Raw genomic sequence first — 12,211 nt, forward strand, 5'->3', positions numbered from 1 at the left:
GCCAGGAGCTGCTCTCAGCCTCTCCCCTCCCCCAACCCAGGCAGAAGGAGGGGCCCAGGCTTCCCTGCCTGGCTCCAGTTTTTAGCTTGGCCATGCCAAGTAGGGTCAGGGTGGGGCCAAAGAGGGGGTGGGGCCTTGTTCCCCTCCACACTTTTAGGAAGTCTCTGTCATCCCTGGCACTAATGGGATACTCCCAGGAAACTGTTTAAAGGCCAGGACATAAACCCATGATGGGGAGGGGACACAGAAGAACCCCTGCTAGAAGAGAGATTGGAGGACCCTATTTTGGTGGGGGAGGGGGTAACAGGAGGCTTGGGGACGCACACAGAGCCCCTCATATCAGGGGAGAATGGGAAGCCTGATATAGGGGAAGGGAGACCACACAGAGCTGCTGGCATGGGGGGCAAGGGAATGGGACAAACAGAACCCCTTTAGGGGGGGAGATTGGGGGACCCAGGCATGGGGTGGGAAGGGGAATGGGGCCACACACAGCCCTGCCATGGGGGAAAGAATGGCAAAACCTGGTACAAGGAGAGGAGGAATGGGGGTACATAGAACCACTGCTGGAGGGAAATTGGGGAGCTGGTGGGGGACACACACACACACCCTTGCCATGGGGAGGAGAATGGTGCGAGGGGAGAATGTGGGGGGTGACACAGAACCCCTGTGGAGGGAGACTGGTTGAACCTGTCATGGGGGAAGGGCAGACACACAGGGCCCCTGGCATGCGGGTGTCCCAGCCTTGCTACGCTCTGGCTTTTAAACGTTTTCCTGGGTGTAACCCCCTCAGGCTGCCGGAGCCCAGGGGCAGGGCTCATGCTTTCCACAAGGGCAGGGCCACGCAGCCTCATCGACTCCTGGCCTGGCATTCGGGCTCCAGCACCCCGTTTCTCAGCATGTCTGTAAACAGCGAGTCAAACTGAGATCAGACACCTGGGAGAGGCTTTTCCTTCCTAGGGAGCGAGGCAACTTCTCAGAGCAAAGTCCAGCACCAGAGAGTCCTTAGGACTCAGGAAAGATCAGCTTAAGTCTGAGCCCGTATTGGTGGGTGCAGTGGCGTAGCCAGGTTCTAAGACCAGGAGAGGAGACGTTGCAGTAGGTACCCCACAAGTAAGAGCACTTGCCTCTGCGGCCTTCCCAGGAATTTCCCCCTCCACATCCAGTCATTAAAGGATTCAATTCAGTGAATTTTTGAGCCAACGGACTGTGTATCTCTGTTCAGTATGAGGGTAACCGATCTGCTTGCCAAGCTGCAGTGGAGATGGCGATTGTTCTGTTTAGCGAATGCCCAGGATGTGCTATATGGCCGCACACTAACCGTCTTCCATGACCATGGTGCTGTGAATGCAGACACGTGTGTGCGCACATTCCCTGCCCACCCCCACTTGCTGACTCTCACCCTGTAATCCAGCAGGTCATGATGTAAATGACCTGAGTAAATCGTGTTTGTAAAGCACTGTGTGAGGGTAAAGGCGCTCTCTCTCTCACACGCATGGCTACTCTCTTCCAGGCCACCTGGCAAAAGTTTCATGAACCTGTGAGAACAGGGAAGTTTCTCAAGGGAAAACATGGCAAATAATATTTTGCTCAACTCCAGGGGTTTGTAATAGATACACCAATGCAGTCTTGGCTAAGGAAGTGTGTGCTCCATTGCTCTAACAGAGGAGATGGTGAAGCCCCTCTGCTGCAGACCCTGTTTAATTCTTCCTTCTCTCCTCCCCACAACACTGGGGTAGGTTTCTCTGTACCCTCCCCCCCCCCAACAGGGTAGGGAAGGTTTCTAACACCGCCCCCACACCCACCCTGTACCTTATGCGGGGCTCTGAGCAGGCGGTGCACCCTGCAAACCAGCATGGCCATGGTGTATCCATGCAAAACACGGCGGCAGCAGCAAAGCACGGGGTGTGTGTGGCTGGGCAGGAGCCGCCCCCTCCCCCCCGAACAAGAAATAAAAGTTGGAGCCCAGCAGCAAGGCTGTGATCCGCCCGCAGCGGCAGGTTGGCAGAGATCAGGCTCTGCTCCCCGGGGCCAGGCTGAGCTGCAAAGCAAGGACAGGGGGAGCAGGAGAAGCACCGGCCGCAGGAGCCACCGCCACCACAAGATGCATGCAGCGGAGCCCGAAGTGAGTGCCGCCGAAGACCCGGACGTGCTGGGAAGCGCCGAGTGAGTGCTCAGGGGAGCGGCCGCCCTCCCTGATCCCCCCTAGCTACGCTAGTGGGTGGGCGCCATGGAGAAGCCGTGCTCTCATTCTCTGAGATTCATCTGCAAGTATCTCTCTGGCCTGGCTCCCTGCTCTGTTCCTGCCAACAACCTTAAGCAACAGTCACCTGGCACCTCCTCTCTTTGTTTTCCAGCTCCAACCAGGCTGTGTTTATGTGTGTCCTGCTCTTAGCCCATTGACACTTCTGGATTGTCCATTAACATGTGTAGGCTCTAGTCCGTTCCCATGAATTATTCCAGTCTCCAACCAGGTGACTGTAAGTCAAACATCTTGTTCCTTCCCTTTTACGCTCTGTGTATGGCAGGACAAAGCACATAAGGAAACTGATGCCTGCATAAGGTTCATAAAAATGTTACCAAAATTCCCACAATCACAACAGGGAGGGAATGGGGGAAGACACAGAGCTACTGCCATGGGAGGGGAAGGGAGAAACCCTGGAATGGGTGAGGGGTAAATGGGGGCTAGAAAAAAACATTGGTGGACCCTGTTATGGGAGAAGGGGAAATACCAGGAGTCCCCCGGTGCATGCAATGAGCTTGATCTTTACAAGCTATGAAGTATGCGACCACGCTCGCCCCATGTAGTTTGGTTTCCTACAGTTTTGACTCTGCAGCTGAATTACACCTCCAGTGACGCACTTCCCCTCACCAAGAGGCGAGACCATGCTGCATCATGGGAAATGTAGTCTGGCAACAGAGCCTAGCCCATAAAAAACAATGGGAGCACAAGGCAACTGAACTACAACTCCCATGAGGAAGCGTGGCACCAAGTTTGAATGGATGTATAGTTTATATTTGGACTAAATACATCAGTTTTTTATGTTGTTGGCGAACAAGAGGTTGGAGACGTGCAGAGCTGGGGTGCACAGAGCGGAGGAGCGTATCAGCAGAGCTATGGGGGACAGGTAGGGATGGGGAAGGTGCCTATGAGGTTGGGGGGGGAGATGAACGCACAGAGCAGGGGAAGGGGGTTGGAGGGTGAATGGGCAGAGCTGGGTCTGGGGGAGGGGCCTGTGAATTTTCTTCAGCTGCCTGCCAAATGTTGCTATCGACCCAGCCAGCAAAGAGCTCAGCGAGCGGTTCTCCCAGACTCAGGGCAGGGGATATGGGTCACAGGCCCATCCTGTAATTCAGGGATCAGTTGCTTTTGGGCTCTGCCTTGGGCCTGGGTTCAGACTCTGGGGTGATTTCCCTGCCCCTCTGCCTGTGCTGTTGGGCACCCACTGCTGGATCCATTCTCCTGCCCTGCCCCATCACCACTGCCGGCACTGACTCTCTGGGGGGCATTATTCCCATCTGCTGTCTGCAGGGTGTATCCCATCAGGTGATGTCTCTGCAAAATATTCCTCTTCCAAATCCTCACTGATTTTTTTTTTGGGGGGGGGGTGGGGGGACAGTATCTGCAGGATGAATTTCTCCAATCACTGTGCTATCTGTGCAGGGCTCATCTCTCCCATGTCCTGGTTGATGGGTTGCTTGCTCTGCCCCACAGAGGAGAGAGATGTGGGGTGGTCAAGGTGGGGTTTGATCGTTGTCTCTGGTTGGAGCTTTAGAAGGGGAAAAGCAAAGGGGAATTACAGAGAGCACAAAGCAGTCACTGTGAAACAGTCTTGAGTCACTTTTATCCTCCCAACCACAAAAGCTCCTAGCAGAGACTTGTTAGTTGGCTGGCAGCCCAGTTATTGGGGGTAACAGCGCAGCATGGCTTGGAAGAAGAAGCTTACATTCAAGGTGTGCATTTATGGACATTCATTGGCTCGTGTTTATCAGCAGATCTCAGTGTGAGGCTGTCTTTCTCTACTGAGCGGGTTTTACTCTGCCAAAGCTTGGCAGGCAGCCAAGGGCTCTCTCTCTCAGTGGTTATTGCAGGCAGTGGTATGAGTCACACACACATTGCATTGTACAATCCAGACTGAACTTTGAAGCTACAGAGGGTCCTGTGGCACCTTTCAGACTAACAGAAGTCTTAAACTTCTGTTAGTCTGAAAGGTGCCACAGGACCCTCTGTTGCTTTTTACAGATTCAGACTAACACGGCTACCCCTCGGATATTTGAAGCTACAGTACTTTAGTATTAACACAAGTAACTGCTCTGGTCAGAGCCTTCAAGCCCTTGTTACATTCCAGTGCTCATGTCAACAGTTCAAAAGCACCAGCCTCCTTACACAGTGACCTTGGGGTGCAGTGACTGTGGGGGTGCAGCACTGCCCCCCACTTGCCCTGATTCTGGGGTACAGCCAGTGGAAGTGCACAGTCCCCCACACATGTGCACTGATCCCAGAGCACAGTCACTCTGGGGTGCCTTGCCCCCCCACCTCACTGATCCTGGGGTGCAGTCAGTGTTTCTATATTTCACCCCAGCCTCTGCCCTATTCTGCTGCCCACCCTGGTTCATTGCTTCATTGCCTGGTTTTCTCAATCCTCCCTCCTTCCTCTCCACTCCTAATGGAAATCTCTCCCCACCCCCTTTCCTGAGTCTGCTCTGCATGGATGGAGCCCATTCTCTGGGTGTGGGGATAAGAGGCTTTCAGGGGGAACCCTGCAGTCTGTGATGAACAAGTGTGTGGGGGTGTGTGCACGCTGCTCTCTGTGATGAACAATGTGTTGTGTCGTCCTTCGGTTCCTGTGTCACTGTCACTTTCCAGTGGACATTTTGTGCTATGGTTGTTACAGCCAGAAACCTTCCCGAATACTCTGTCTACATTGTTACCAGCACCACCATCCCCTCCTCCCCCTGTGCCCCCTGGCTCTGAGCTGGGACCCCCAGATCCCACCCAGAAATGGAGGTTACAGGGTTTGAGTTTTCTCTCACTGTCTTCAAAGATCAGCCAGACTCCATTTCATGAATTGTTCATTTCCCACCCCTCCCCCCGCCCATAGGAGGAACTGAATTGAAACAAGAAACAAAAAAGATCAGCTCCACCGGGCAACACACTGGCAACTCATTTGTGGAGGGGTTTGGAGGCCAGGGGACCAGCTCCCCAGCCTGGCATAAGGGGTCCCTGATCTTGGGGGGGTGGGGAGTGGGATGTGTGTGTCCTCACTGTGTCTCTGTGCAGCGCTTGGCACAATGTAGCCCTGATCTCAAGAGCTATGCTCTAGGTGCTACCATAATACTCATACTAATTTATAAGTGACCCAACTGCGTCTCCTTCAAGGCCCTGAAAGGGTTACATTTCAGAGACTGATTTTGAGTCTCTTTCTTGTTTAACCCTTCTCGTGAGAAACAAGCACCTCCTTTTAAATAAAAGGTGACTCCTGTTCTAGCAATGTCTGAGTTAGTGTCTAACAGTCTAGTGTATAGTTTCAGAGTGGTAGCGTGTTAGTCTGCATCAGCAAAAACAACTAGAAGTCCTTGTGGCACCTTAGAGACTAACACATTTATTTGGGCATAAGCTTTCGTGGGCTAAAACCCACTTCATCAGATGCACAGAGTGGAAAATACAGAGGCAGGTATAAACACACAGCACATGAAAAGATGAGTGTATGCAGTTTTTGTGGCACCGTACCACACTCCCACTGCATGCCACTGAGTGAAAATTACAGCACTTTTCTAAGTCATTCACCTCCCTTTTAATACCCCGGGGTTCATTCTGAAAGCATTTTTTTTAATTTGTATAATGAAGCCATCACAGTCTCTTTAGCACATTAATAAGCCTGATATTTCCCAGCTGCTTAGGAGAGAATCCAATCAAACTTTTCTGTCCCCTTATTTATTATTATTATTTTCTATTACATCAGCTCCTAGGAACCCCATGCATGGAGCAGGCCCCCATTGTGCTAGGTGCTGTACAAACCCAGAACACAAAGCCAGTCCCTGCCCCTTGAGCGAGAGCAGCACTGTTAGCCCCATGCGGGATTGATGGTAGGAATCATTCCCTCTGAGGCTTGTGAGACTGAAGGAGGAACGTAGCTGGGTCCATAGGTGTGTGCCATGAACACAGCTGTGCAGAAAAGGAATAAACTATGGTTCAGAGTTTAAAAAATCAACCTGGAATAAAAGATTAGATGAAAAGCAGATGATGTTCTAAAAGGAAATACTCTGCCACATAATGCATAATTAGCCTGTGGAATTCATTGCCCCACAATGTTGTTAAGGCCAAGAATTTGGCAAGATTCACAGAATAATTGGACTTTTATATGGGTGAGGTGAGTATCCAGAGTTAGATCCTGAAGTTTTTTTTAGTAATCACTAAAAAAATTTGAGAAGGGCTATAAACCCTCATGCTTCAGGGCACGATCCAACCCAAGGAGCATCAGGAAGGAACTTGCCTTGGGGGCAGTTTTCAGGGTTTTTTTTCATGCTCTGGGAGCAGCTAGACTGGATTTCTTATTAGGCAGCAGGAGTGTAGGAGGGTGGGGCCAAAAACTGGCTTCACCCAGCTTGAGCCAGCTTGTATTCACTCCCGGTAGGGAGGGAATTCCTCCTGCTGTGAAGCCACAGTTAAGGAAAACATGAATGCAGTTGCAAAAATATGAAATCAGGTCACATCTCCTCCCAACACACATATATGCACACTCTGCAGGCCTGTCTAGAGAAATCTGAGGTACATCATGTTTGCTGGAACCCCACCCCCTTCCATTCCACCCCAGTTACAGACGTTTTGGGTGGCCTGCTGAGCTTGTGCCCTGGTACAATTGTCACCCATCCATCACTCTCAGCCCGACACACACACTCCACGCTCTAGGCTCCTCCTGGACCCCTCTCCCAGGCCCAGATCAACCAAGGTATTCGGGCTCCTGACCTCTATTGACATGGGGAGTCCGTCTTTCCCCCAGCCATGGCTGGGGATGGGAAAAGGCAGCTGGATTCTACCCCTTTAACATCTAGGGCAGTAGCCCCATGGATGGAGATCGGGGGTGGATGGAGCAGCTGGATTCTGTCCCTGTTAACTCTTGGGGCTGGGGGAGGGAAAAGGCAGATGGACAGTGATTAATTTGAGCCCTGGCATAGAATCATAGAATATCAGGGTTGGAAGGGACCTCAGGAGGTTCTAGTCCAACCCCCTGCTCAAAGCAGGACCAATTCCCAACTAAATCATTGCAGCCAGGGCTTTGTCAAGCTGGGCCTTAAGTGCGCTGTAGTCCACGAAAGCTTATGCTCTAATAAATTTGTTAGTCTCTAAGGTGCCACAAGTACTCCTGTTCTTCTTTCTAAGGAAGGAGATTCCACCACCTCCCTAGGGAACCAATTCCAGTGCTTCACCACCCTCCTAGTGAAATAGTGTTTCCTAATATCCAACCTAGACCTCCCCCACTGCAACTTGGGACCATTGCTCCTTGTTCTGTCATCTGCCACCACTGGGAACAGTCTAGATCCATCCTCTTTGGAACCGCCCTTCAGGTAGTTGAAGGCTGCTTTCAAACACCCCTTACTCTTCTCTAGTGTTGGCAGTTCATAGTCCCTGTACTTCTGGGCTTGCTGCATCAGTTATGAATGTAAAAAAGCTGCTTGGGCCCTTGCACCTCTTTCATTACAAATTAAGTCCTGCAACTGGACTCTGTCCCTCCCTTCAACTCCTTGCTCTATCCCCTTTGCTGGTGTGTGTGGGGGGGGGAGGGTTTGCTAGAATCTGTCCCTTTAAGACTCCTCCAGGGGGCTGCAGAGAATGGGTGGGCACCTGGACTCAGTGCCTTTAACCCCCTACCCATAGGGCTGGGAGAAGGCGCCTTGCTCAGGTGCCTGCGTTCAGCACCCACAGGGGAGCTGTCAGTGCCGGGAGAGGCGTTAGCTGAGCCGGTGTTGGTGGGGAATGGGGGCAGGGAGGAGCTGGGCTCAGGGGGTGTGACCGGTGGGGGAACTGGGCGCTGGAGTGCCCTGGCGGCTCCCCTCCATGAGTCCCCAGCTGGTGCTACAGGCAGGACTGAGGCCCGTGGCACAAGGTGGGGGTGGCCCATGCCTGTGAAACTTTGAGGATCTCCCACCATCTGCTGCAAGGAATAGGCCGAAAGTTTCTACGCAGCTAGAAAGCCGCGATCCCGCCCTCGGATGTCCGTGTCTGTATTTGCACTGGTGACTAGAGGCCCCGCCTTGCTGGAGGGAGCATGCAAAAGGCAGCGGCTCAGAAGGGCGCTCAGCTCAGTTGGGGCTGGCTAGGGAAGCGAGCGCTTGTGTGCAGCGGGCTCTGCTAAGAAGCCGCCGGGACTCCACGCCGCCGAGGCCGAACGCCCTGCGGGAAGCCAGCTGATCGCCTGGACCAAAGGGGACGAGGTGCCGCAGAGGGTAGGAAGCGACCCAGGGGATGCGCTTGGGAACGTGGAGCCCTGTAACAGGGCAGGGATGGCGGTGGGGGGGGGACCTTGTAGTTGGGGGGGCTAGAGCCAGCCCCAAATTTGCCTTACCCCCCCACTCTGTAGCACCCGGCAATCAGACAGAACTTGCTGCTTGGCTTGTACTGAGCCTACGTCAGTAACATCGGATTAAAAAGCCTCTACCTTTACTTGGGTTTAAAATCAGGGGCTTACAGGAAGCAAATTGGAGGGAGGATGGGCCAGGTCTGAGCAGGGAGCGGAAACTGATTGGTTGGGTGTGTGTGTGTGTGTGTGTGGGGGGGGGGGGTAAACAGCTGGAGGCCGGGCAGGAGAGGGTTGAGAGGTTCGGGGTGGGTAGGAGCCAGGTTAAGCCCAGTGGTGAGGGGCTGCCAGATGGTGGCAGAGGGCAAAACCCCCCCACAGGGAGGGGCAGAGGGGGTAACAGTTACCCCGATGCACAATGGGATGAACCACCTGCCGTATTTGCAAAAAACAGAGTGTGGAGTAGAGGGGCTGTTTTAGTTCCCCTCTCACAGGATGCTGCGTGTTTAAAGGCACAGGGCAGCTCCTCTCCCTCTGATATAATGGACTGATGTGCTACAGGAGACTGGATTCAATGGAATATTTTACCTACATGCCCAAAAACTGTGCCTCACATTTTGGGTATTTTAAATAATCCCTTATCCGTTTATATGTCTGCGTATAGTCCCCTAGCAGTTTGCAAATTTGTCTTATCTGCAGCTGTGATTCCCTGAAGTGCGCTCCCTTCCTTGTAATTCTATTAAATAGTTTTTCTCCTTTTGTTTACTCTTTAAAAAGTATTGCTCTTAGCACTCACCCTTTTTCAGCATTGTGCCGATAGAGGTCATTGTGCTATTTAATTTATATTTTAATAGCAAATAATCATTAAATATATTTAAGTAAATAGTTGCTAAAATAGTTTTAGCAATGACATCTGTGTTTCAAATTAATTGTGCAATTAAACACGATTAAATAGAATGACATTTAAATATTGGATGTTTTCTACATTTTTAAATATTTTTCAGGTATATAAAAGGGTGTCATACGGAGGAGGGAGAGAACTTGTTCACCTTAGCCTCTAAGGATAGAACCAGAAACAATGGGTTTAAACTGCAGCAAGGGAGGTTTAGGTTGGACATTAGGAAAAAGTTCCTAACTGTCAGGGTGGTTAAACACTGGAATAAATTGCCTAGGGAGGTTGTGGAATCTCCGTCTCTGGAGATATTTAAGAGTAGGTTAGATAAATGTCTATTAGGGATGGTCTAGGCAGTATTTGGTCCTGCCATGCGGGCAGGGGACTGGACTCGATGACCTCTCGAGGTCCCTTCCAGCCCTAGAATCTATGAATCTATGAATCTATGAATTGATTTCAATTACAACACAGTTCAAAGTGTACAGTGCTTACTTTATATTATTTAGGTTAGGTTCACTCCCTCTGGGGTACCTGGTGTTGGCCACTGTCGGCAGACAGGACACTGGGCTAGATGGACCTTTGGTCTGACCCAGTGCGGCCGTTCTTATGTTATGTTCTTATTACAAATACTTTTTTTTTTTTAACAGTGCATTAGGTAATAATAAGTACTGTAGTGCAGTCTTTTTATCATGAAAGTTGAACTCACAAATGTAGAATTATGTACAAAAACCTTTCATTTAAAAAAAAAATCTACAATTTTAGAGCCTACGAGTCCATTCAGTCCTCCTCCTTCAGCCAGCTAATCACTGGAAATCAAGTTTGTTTACATTAGCAGGAGATAATGCTGCCCCTTTCTTGTTTACAATGTCACCTGAAAGTGAGAAGAGGCATTGGCATGGCAGCGTGGTAGTTGGCGTCGCAAGCTATTTACATGCCAGGTGCGCTAAAGATTCATATGCCCCTTCATGCTTCAACCACCATTCCAGAGGACATGCGTCCATGCTGATGACGGGTTCCGCTCGACAACGATTCAAAGCAGTGCAGACCGATGCATGTTCATTATCATCTGAGTCAAATGCCACCAGCAGAAGATTGGTTCTCTTTTGGTGCATTGGTTATACAGTTTCCACATCGGAGTGTTGCTCTTTTAAGACTTCTGAAAGCATGCTCCACACCTCATCCCTCTCAGATTTTGGAAGGTACTTCAGATTCTTAAAATTTGGGTCGAGTGCTGTAGCATCTTTAGAAATCTCACATTGGTACCTTTTGCATTTTGTCAAATCTGCAGTGAAAGTGTTCTTAAAACGAACATGTGCTGGGTCATCATCTGAATCTGCTATAACATGAAATATATGGCAGAATGTGGGTAAAACACAGAACAGGAGACAAATTCTCCCCCAAGGAGTTCAATCACAAATTTAATTAAACACTTTTTTTTAATGAGCATCATCAGAATGGAAACATGTCCTCTGGAATGGTGGCCGAAGCATGAAGGGGCATATGAATCTTTAGTGCATCTAGCATGTAAATATCTTGCAACACCAGCTACAGCAGTGCCATGCAAAGGCCTGTTCTCACTTTCAGGTGACATTGTAAAGAAGCAGGCAGCATTATCTGCTTCAAATTGTAACCAACCTTGTTTGTCTTAGTGATTGGCTGAACAAGAATTAGGTCTGAGTGGACTTGAAGGTTCTAACATTTTACATTGTGTGCTGTGGGGGGGGTGTGTGGTTTTTTTTTTTTTTTTGTACAGTTATGTAACAAATCTACATTTGTAAGTTACATTCTCATGATACAGATACTGCACTATAGTACTGGTATGAGGTGAATTGAAAAATACTATTTTTTTATTTATCATTTTTACAATGCAAATATTTTTATTACAAATATAAAGTGAGCACTGTACATTTTGTATTCTGTTATAATTGAAATAAATATGAAAAGGGCAACAAAAATGGTTAGGGGTATGGAAGGGCTGCTGTATGAGGAGAGACTAATGAGACTGAGACTTTTCAGCTTGGAAAAGAGGTGATTAAGGGGGATTTGACAGAGGTCTATAAAATCATGACTGGTATAGAGAAAGTAAATAAGGAAGTGCTATTTATTCTCTCATAACACCAGAACTAGGGGCCACCAAATGAAATGAATAGGCAGCAGGTTTAAAACAAACAAAAGGAAGTATTTCTTCACACAACACACAGTCAACCTGTGGAACTGTTTGCCAGAGGATGTTGTGAAGGCCAAGACTATAACAGGGTTCAAAAAAGAATTAGATAAATTCATGGAGGATAGGTCCATCAATGGCTATTAGCCAGCATGGGCAGGGATGTTTGCCAGAAGCTGGAAATGAGCAACAGGTAATCAAGTGATCCATCCCCTCTGTTCATTCCCTCTGGGGCACCTGGCATTGGCCACTGTCAGAAGACAGGACACTGGGCTAGGTTGGCCTTTGGTCTGACCCAGTACGGCTGCTCTTATGTTAATATATTTGACAATGTAGAACAACATCCACAAATATTTAATAAATTCCAATTGGTATTGTTTAACAGTGCAGTTAAAGCTGCAATTAATTTTGTTTGAGTTAATTGTGAGTTAACTGCAATTAATCAACAGCACTTATTTTTTGAATAGCACACATTTATTCCCTTGGTGGATGCCCTGTGACAATTTCCTACCCCTGGACCAGAGGATGGGAAAGGTAGCAAATTGTGATGGGCATAACCCCGCCCCATCTGTCAGAATTCGCTATCCATGGAGCAGAGAATAGGACAGGTGAGAGGCTAGCAAATTGTGATACCATGTCAAA

The sequence above is a fragment of the Malaclemys terrapin genome, chromosome 13 (genome assembly GCF_027887155.1).
Source record: "Malaclemys terrapin pileata isolate rMalTer1 chromosome 13, rMalTer1.hap1, whole genome shotgun sequence".
In the NCBI taxonomy this organism is placed as follows: Eukaryota; Metazoa; Chordata; order Testudines; family Emydidae; genus Malaclemys; species Malaclemys terrapin.